The sequence below is a fragment of the Neodiprion virginianus genome, chromosome 7, assembly GCF_021901495.1.
Source record: "Neodiprion virginianus isolate iyNeoVirg1 chromosome 7, iyNeoVirg1.1, whole genome shotgun sequence".
NCBI lineage: Eukaryota > Metazoa > Arthropoda > Insecta > Hymenoptera > Diprionidae > Neodiprion > Neodiprion virginianus.
The window spans coordinates 21,853,663-21,862,933 of record NC_060883.1 but is presented as its reverse complement, the minus strand read 5'-3'; the positions used below and the strand labels follow the sequence as shown (position 1 = coordinate 21,862,933).

At 40.7% G+C, this 9,271-nt stretch overlaps 1 long non-coding RNA gene across 5 annotated transcripts; it reads right to left on the bottom strand.

The window, feature by feature from the left end:
- Positions 1-6,122: 6,122 nt before the first annotated feature.
- Positions 6,123-7,491, bottom strand: LOC124308432 (uncharacterized). Of its 5 annotated transcripts, none has more exons than XR_006908987.1 (3): positions 7,398-7,491; positions 6,695-6,932; positions 6,123-6,439 (listed from the first exon to the last, which is right to left on the bottom strand). It is a non-coding gene; the product is annotated as an uncharacterized LOC124308432 (long non-coding RNA). The 5 variants fall into 5 exon arrangements; XR_006908988.1 differs by having other exon boundaries at positions 7,405-7,483; XR_006908989.1 differs by having other exon boundaries at positions 6,695-6,958; positions 7,332-7,478.
- Positions 7,492-9,271: the final 1,780 nt, after the last annotated feature.

Below are 9,271 nucleotides of genomic sequence, written 5' to 3'. Positions count from 1 at the left end.
AAGGCCCCCCACCATCCACCGAGTATATCAAATGCAGCGGTGTTAGGCGCGAACCCGCGCGATGATCATCAGGGTGACTTGATTCCTGGTGACTTTTCTTCGGCTCTGTCTACCGCCGTGCGCCCCCCTCCGCCCCTTGTCACCATAGCCAACATCCGAAGCCATCCAAAGCACGGTTCGACCTCACGACGCCACTGACCCGCCCCGGGGAGCGAGGGGAAGAAGCCTCGCGGGCCAGTCTGGTGGGGGCCTCAGTCCCATCTCCGGGACACCCGGGAGATCGGCTCGTGGGAGGGCCGGGGTTAGTGAAAGTGAAACACCGCAAGTAGAGTAACATCTTCACGGTACCAGCTTGCTGCCCCCAGTCGGCGATATTTCCCCCCTGCTTCAAAGTCCGCGTCTGTCTCTGAGTTTCGCTCGTTTCGCATCGACCGTCATTGCTCATCCGTGCATCGGATCTAACCGCACGCGATCGATCCTTCTTCGATTATTCTTCTTCGCATCGCCATGTTCTGATAGGAGATTTCAATTTTACACCTTTTCATGGCAACGCATTGCCGAATCAAGGAACGAATGTTACTCGAGAGGTGAATTTCGACGGGCGCGGGTAATTAGCACCGTTGTTTGACGGTGTAAACGAAACCGGGGAACGAGATCTACCCGTGAGAGTATCAACGTTTCTTTCTTCTTTTTTTTTTCATGATGAAATATGGATCGAAATTTAACCCAGAATTACCAAACTCGTCATTAATTCTCACGAACGTTTCTTATTTATATATTTATTTTTTGTTTTCTGTGGCCGGTTGATGCACGGCTGCTAATTAATTGTATTTATATGCGTGGCTGAGAGTTTTTAGAATGTGGGTGAAAATGCTAATCCGATTTCCCGGAAACGATGATCAAAGCTGATCAGGCTCGGGGGTTCAGAGGTGATATGAAAACGAATTTCTCTTCGTGCGAGATAAGTTGAGATTACGTTATACGCGTGGGAGCGGGATAAGATTAGAAGAATTGAAGGGGAGAGGAATGAAAAATAATTAAAAAGAAAGAAAAATAAAAAAAGAAAAAACAACAACGATTTAACGACACTGCAGGACGAGAATTTTCTTAGGTGGTTTATTTGAATTTATAATTGGAATGAAATTTACTGTCAATACTTGTTCCCGCTTCCCTGGAGTTACCGCTGTATAAAATCGCGTTGCTCTTCCGGGACAGAGAGTAGTTAACGATTCAAACTGCTGCAGCTATCCTCTCTCGGGTTCTACTCGTAAATATGCAAATACCCGGTTATCTTCAGCATTCTGCAACACGCCGCTTAACGTTTCCAAAGTTTCAGATACTTGGACTACAAGACTGCTCAGGCACGATAACCACGAAGCGCGATTAATTACCGCTGGTGGTTAACAAGCTGTGCTTTTCTTTTGTTTTCATCCCTGATTCGCTTCCGTTTCCGGTTATAATTTCGTCTCGATTCGGTGCGTGGAAGCGATTCAAGGATCTCGAAGCGGAGTCTGCGGCTAGGATAGACACGCCGATGATCTTCTCAGGGGAAAAGTGTTATGGAAATGAGCGTTAATGATCAACGCGTATGATGGCTCTGAAACAATGCGACGGCCTTGGCTCATCCGAAACCGAAAGCAGCCGGGACTGGGATGCTAGAGGAGGGGATCGGTGCAGCTAGAAATCCTTTGGCCAGCCCGTCCGTAACTCCGGTTAACAGCATAAAGCCTGAAACTATGGCGAACCTTCTTTCACGAGCGAGTTATCCTCGGGCGTCTGTTCAATGAATCCATTTGCATTCCGTCTAACCGTTGAAATAATCGCCGAACGAACGCCCACTCGTTTCGCAAGCCCGATTCTTTTTACAAGAAACATTTCCTTTTTACCCATCTCTTCTTTCGTCTACGTGCGGTACACTTATTATTGATCACGATGACGACGACTCAAAGTCTGCTAATTCTGAAACAATTTTGCCAACATTTTGCTAAACGGGTGACGCATATTATTCATTTTTCACTCGGTGCGGTTTCTAGAAAGTCAATTATATCTCACTGTGCCGAAGTAAATGATTTTGACAGGGTCAATTTGCACGGTATACAATCTTCAACGTCTGGCTGTCAAGCGACAGAATTTCCCCCCCTCCCCCTCCCCCTCTCGTCTTCACCGCCCCGCGAATTCAAAAAAATTACTTGGGTGTCCGACTTTTCGAGCAAAAAAGTAACAAGCTTGAGTAACTCGGTACTAATTCGTCTCGCGTCGCAGGTGTTTTAATTGTTAATTCACGGGTCGGACGGCTTCGATATGACAGTGACAACGGCGCAAAGGAGAAGGTTGAATTCCGACCTCAAAAAGTATAATAATTCGTTGTTCAACGCCGCGTGAATTATTACATACACGCGACAAATCTTGTTTACTCCAAACCGCAGGCTTAATCATAATCATTTTCTATACAAATTCCCTTGCAGTAAATTACGGTACAAGGCGTTGTTGCTGCAGACTATGCGAGTATCACGGATGGCGGATATTTTCACCAAGTTTGTGCGATATGTTTACGCTGATTAGATCGAAAGATTTCCATCTAATTTATACGCGTATCGTGTAAGGTACGTTTAATATGCACTCGACCCAACCTCACGGAATCACTCGGGCATCTTCGCTGCCTACAATTAAGGGGAAAAACATATTTTCGTTTCGCGTTGATGTAGAAAACCGCGAGAAACTGGTGGATTAATTGAACGTGAGACAATCGCCGCGTTTCATCGACTCCGATCAATTCAACTATTCAAGTTCAATGATCAGGTAATTCAGTCACGCGATGTATAAAATTGTTTTCGCGATCGTCGATCGATCGTGCAGGGTTTTATTACTGGCAAATCGACGCGGGTCTCGTTAGAGCAGAAAACGACTAACAATACCGGTGATTTTCCAATGCGGTGTGGATTTGGTACGGTTTACAATAAGCTTACACGATAGGAGAAACCTGCAACGGCGTAAAGGCTGCGAGTTTGCGCCACGATCTTTATTGTTCTCCGTGTTTGTCCAGGTAGCAGTGGGCCAAGGCGAGATCCATTAGATTTGAAATTTTGGAATCGAAGTCCCGTAAACAGGGAAGCGAGCAGCCATGTATGCATTATAAAACCAGTCGAAAGTCGAGCGGCGAAAGACGCGCTTACATGTTAGCCAGGTGAACTTGAGGAACTCGAAACCGGCGATAGCGCCGCGATACCGAGACTTCAGACCCGAGTGCAGACGCATAATAGGCGATTATCACACTCGGCTGGGAAAGTACGGGATAGTGGGCCAAGGTGGAAGTGCGCTGCCCGCGCCGCGGATGGACGCTGCTTTTTTCAAAATTTTCAGTCGTCATCTCTGTTTCCATTTTTTACCCTAACGGGAAAACCGAGAGGGTGTTCACTCGTAGATCGGGGGACAAGCGATTGCAATGATTTCAACGATATCAAGCGATTTTAAAGTGACTGCTTTTCAAACTGATTTGCGATTTCATGTCATTTCAACGGATCTCGTACGATTTCGTTCAATTTCAAACAATTTCAAACTATTTCATGTGATTTCACGCGATCTCATGCGATTTCATGTGATTTCAAACAATTTCAAGTCATATTAACTGATTTCAAGCGATTTTAAAGTGACCGCTATCCAAAGTGATTTGCGATTTCAACAAGTGAATACGCAAAAAATAAAAACGTATCTTGTAACTGTAACCAAAAAAGTAGTTTTTGATACGATTCTTTTTGATTACAGTCACTCGTGATATTTCAAACAAACGGATTCATCGTTGCAGTAACAAGAAAATGTACAGTATTGGTCATTTGTACATAATCTTCTCGCAATTCCAACAATTTCGAATTCGTTACCGTAACGATTATACACGTTTCAATTTTTATACAACAATCTTATACCGATTTCTAACGAATGAAATCATCGTCATTGTGATCTTCGTTTCAATTGAACGGATATCAAATCTCGGCGTTCGTCGTGTCAATCAAATCCATTGTTCTTCGCTCGTCTTAGTCCGGGCTCGATTCTTATTCAATTATAAAAGAAACGGGCAGTTCCATCATCGCCGGGATCACCTTTGGTGCTCGTGTATGATTCTTATACTCTCCGGAGGTTCTTTGTCGGTTCTCAGGCCGATTACATCTTCGCATCTCCGCATCTGTTATTCCCCCACCCGGCCGTGTCTTCTGACGCCGATTTTTCAAACGCTTTTGTCGTTAATTGTCTGAGCGGCGCGGTATGTGGGTGAAAGCATTTCCTTGTGCTCGAGATTAGCGCCACACGGCTGTTGTGATAGAAATTATGCAATCCATTTGGACGTCGGGAGATGGATTCCGCGGTCTCTCCAGTTTCTTTACCCTTCTCGATGTCTCTCATTCCATTTCTCATCACCGACAGAATCCTCGATTATAATTGGAGATTGTGTCAGCTTATACTGGATCTCCCAACATTCGGCCAATAGAATATACTTATAACGAAGATCTTCAAACGTCTGGGTACTTTATGATTTTTTTCAATCGCGTAACAGTGATACCGCGCGGCTAATGCATCTTCGCGTGTATAACAGACAGCCGTACCAACTTTCTCTCGCTAAAATTAAAAACGTAAAAATATAGCGTTATTATGTATGTTTGATAGTCGTAACATCGCAGATGTGAATTTCAACGAACAAAAAGAATTGACAGAATACATCTGTCCATATATCGAATTGATCAAAAATAAATGAAAGAGTAAATAAATTGAACAACTCATCGGTGTAACAATTATTTACTTCAAACTTTGTATATTGCCGCTGAGTTTTATATTGTGGGAACCATTATACCCGATGTATTAATTATCGCGTGTTACGAGTACTTTACCAGTGATTATTAACCTTTCCAACGAACGAACATACGTAATAATATTAGTCTGGCATAATACGCGCGAATGATAAAAAATTGTTGATGCAAAATTGTTGAAAACTTATTCATTTAATAATTTTCTTCCGTACCGCTCAGCACCAATCAGGTATATATTATAAAATAACGATTGTGCCTTAGCCATAAAATATAACAGACAGGTATAATTATCAATTATGAAAACGTAAAATATCGAAGTAACTTCGTACGCTGTAAGCGTGTAAAATAGACACGGACGATGTGCATAATTTGTCGATCGATGATTCATCCTCCGTAATATACGAGTAAACGATGTTATTAATTCAGATTGCGTAGATTATTTCGTATTCGCTATCGATCGTCGACTGCATTGAAAAATGTTATACATATAAAGACCCCTTCTCAACGAATAATATGTGCGAAAAATCTCTGCTTGAATTTGATTGTTTTATTTTTTTAAACAAGGATCACGCGGATCATTGAGCAAAGGATAATTAGCAGAACTTTCCAGTGAGAATTTCTACAGAGACATCGTTATTCTGTGATTTGCATCAATTTTCAATTAACAGAGTTGCGAACGATTTTTTTTCTCCCTCCTCCCCCGTCATCTTCCTCTGAAAATGTCCTTCGGAGCGTTTAAGAAACTGGAAGTAAGAGAGGGCAATCAACAAAAGGCGATATCTGTGAGCATAGATCATCCTCCAAGGTTCTTCGGCGATATGTAATGCAATCGTTGGAGATGATGCTTTGAAAGAGTCGAACCAAATGCCCGCGGGCTTCTCGGTTCGACTCGTCTTCTTCCCCTTCGGCTTTATCATATTCTTATTCTTATTCTTATTCTTATTCTTATTCTTATTCTTATCCTTCTTCACAAGCGTCGGTGTATTAATATTCATCCGTTGCATGCACAGATACGGATTGCAGCCGGAGATTCTCGCGTCAGAAAATATGACGAGTAGGAAACCGCCTCTCACGCTCTTGGCTCATCTTCACTCGGTCGTATAAAGAAACGAACGGTTGCAGTTGCGTCCAATTACCGGAGCTACAAACTTACAGATCGCGAACCCGCGAGCCGAGCGTTTCGCAATTATATCACCGCTTTTCTATGCTCCAACCTTCCAGCCTGCGATGACTCCTGTCACTCCAGACGCGGGTCGTCCTGGCTATCCGAGGATAAAAGGACGTCCCGGGCTCCTTTGCCTCTTGGGAAATGAAAATCAACTCTCATCGGGAATTACATTTCATTTATTTCACTACGGTTTACATCTTGTGACTAAAAATTGCAGCTTCGGCGATGAATCGAGAGAGGGTGGATAATATTTTTATCAATGTCCGGTGTGATCCTCCGTTTCGTCCACCGACGATCCGACCGAGAAGAAAACCGCCACCCAAACAACGAACAATGCTATCAGAGTGAGAAGAGTTCGGTATCGAAATTTGTCCCAGCATAACGAAGTCGCGTTTCTACGCTCGCTGCACATCATTTCTGCGCTTGAAGTCGCCACCCGGATTACTTCGTGATGCTCCATTCCGAAATGTAAAAACTAGAAACAAAGATATGATGCATGAGAATTTTTATTTTTTTCATAAAAGCTTCACAAATTTCGCGAGTAAGATGGATTCTGATTTCACGATCGAGAAATTGCGCGATCTGCGAATTCCTGGAGATGATTTTCTCACAGATGCTTCACCGAGCTTGTGTATTAATTGATTTACGGCGCAGATTCATCGCGACATGTAAGAGATGACGCGGATCTCTGTACGATTATCTATATATTATGTAATTGAGTAACGCTCACCTTCTTTCCTCAGGACGACTGCTTTTACACCGTTAAAACACAAAGATGTAATAATATTTTATTGTAAATATTCGAGAACACCGAGTGCTTTGTCTATTCAAGAAATGTAGAACGCGGTTGTTGAGATAGCCACAAAATTGATTATAAATTTATGCCAGGGGCTTCTCGATTAATAGTTTATCTTATCTCTCTGATAATGCCAGATCACTGATATCAACGATGCAGCTATTAATTGCCTCTATAATAAAATTCCTCGGTCAATCCCTGAAACGAATGATCAGACGCTCTTTTATCGTAGGAATTGACATCGCAATTCTTTTTTTTATTATATATATATATATATATATATATATATATATATATATATATATATACTGATTTAGAAGATGACTCGGTATAAATTTTGAACGAATTTGAAGGAAGAAGGGAAAAAAAAAATTGCGATGTCAATTCCGACGATAAAAGAGCGTCTGATCATTCGTTGCATATATATATATATATATATATGAAAAGTAATAATTGGTGAAAAAATCGAAGGATAAAAATGAACGAGTTTTTGCAGAATGATGAGCAACTATCGAATGATATTATTCCAATATCTAATTTTTGTGAATTAATTCCACAGCTTGATATCAACACATCAGCGATTCCGTCTCTTGGAGAAAAACAAAAAATAATTCTTGCACTTTCGCGAATCACGTACGAATCACCTGCGACCCAACGCGTACTTTGACATCGTAATAATACAATAATTTCCTACGGCAACCGAGTGCATAATCTTCCAGCGTATAACTGCATGATCGTGAACATGCGCGTGAATAGATAAGTGCACCGATAGCCGTCGGCCGATAAGATTTTCATCGAGTCGCAATTCTCGCGTCTCTTCCTCGCTATGGACGTTCAAACGTGCAGCGAGAGAAATCTGCAGTTGTGGTTACTCTACATTACTTGATTATTTTCATTTTTCACTTGTTTACATACCTACCCTACAAATAAATATAACAAATTCTGGGTAAAAAATTAAACCAAGTTTTGTAGCTATGAACATTAAATCCAGCATATTTTGTCATCATTATTTTTGATTATAATCACTCGTACTGTATTTTCTTCTAATTGATGTGATAATTGGATGTTGGTGGATAAATAGTTTGACATTGATGCCTTGATTAGTTGGGAAATTGTAGCAAACCAAAGGAACAGATTTCATGTTGGAATAACCAGAAAATGCAGTATCGAAAAGTATAATTGAACTATAATCACAGTTAATTCTATCTTCTTTTCTTGTAATTTCAAAACTATATTCAAACAATTATCGTAACGATTACACCGATTTCACTAGAATTTCTTGGTTGAAACAAGAAATGAAATTTTGCCGTTGAAAGATGGTTAGAAATGCGGCAGAACTGCAGCGGAAGTATAATTTTAAAAGAAGAAGCGTAACGCGAGTGGAAGGAAATTACAAACTCTAAAAAGGCGAGGCCTCCGGCTAATCCCTGGTTATGAATCAGTGCTCCTTTGGAATCGCGCGTGGTTTTTTGCCTTTAGAAATCAAAAGCACGCGATACGCACGGCATCGTCTCTCTCCGACACCCACGCCGATCGTTCCTCAGAATCCTCGCGACACGGCGCGTTCAATTGCCGCAGGAAATAAGCGGAACACGAGTACGGGAATTTAAAATGAAATCAAAAAAACTCGCTGTTACGTGAGCGGAAATTAAGGAATCACCATTTATTTTTTATTTTTTATTTTTTTATTTTTCTTTATCTTTGTCCAAATTTCGTTCCACTTTTACCGAATGTTGAATTTAACTTGCAGATGAGTTTTTAGTTGCTTTAAATTGAGTCCCCAAAAGTGGTAAAAAAATTGTAAACGAATGTTGGATAAAATTCCTTAATTTTAGAACGTCAATGAGGGAAAAGAAAATTGGAAAAATTATGTAACGTTTTTATAACGATTGAACATGGAATAAAAATGACGAATAAGAAAATTGCACAAGATGGTGTCAAGAAAAACAGATTATTCATTTATTTATCCGACGATTAACGAGTCGTGTAATAAAGTTTATTATAGAACGTAAAATGAATTCTCGCTACTCGTCGAAAGCCAACGAACTTGGCTTGATAGTTTAGCATTGAACACGAATATGAAGCACAAAGTGTATAAGATGACAATAGAATCGAATTAACAACAAGATTTAAAACAGAATAAAGAAGAATAAAAGATGCAACGTCGGAAGGTGATAGTTAAAATGTAAATTGTATATTATAGGAAGATCGAATATAATAAATAGTTTACTGTGTTGCTTTCAAGTGTCTTAAATTTTTTAACGTCTGGTCAGGATATAGTTCTTTACGCATACTTCGGGAAATTTTGTTAACGCAAATTTGAAATCGACTTCTCTCCAGCGATTGTTTCAAGCTTCGCTGATCAGCTCGGATCTTCTATCCTAACGATTTCATTTCGAATAGAATCCATCGTGACAGCTATTTCCTTAATTACAAAACATTGCATCGGTAATTGATTGAGCGAATTTCAGAGCTCGCATTATTCCCATTGTTAGAAATGAATTCACGTAC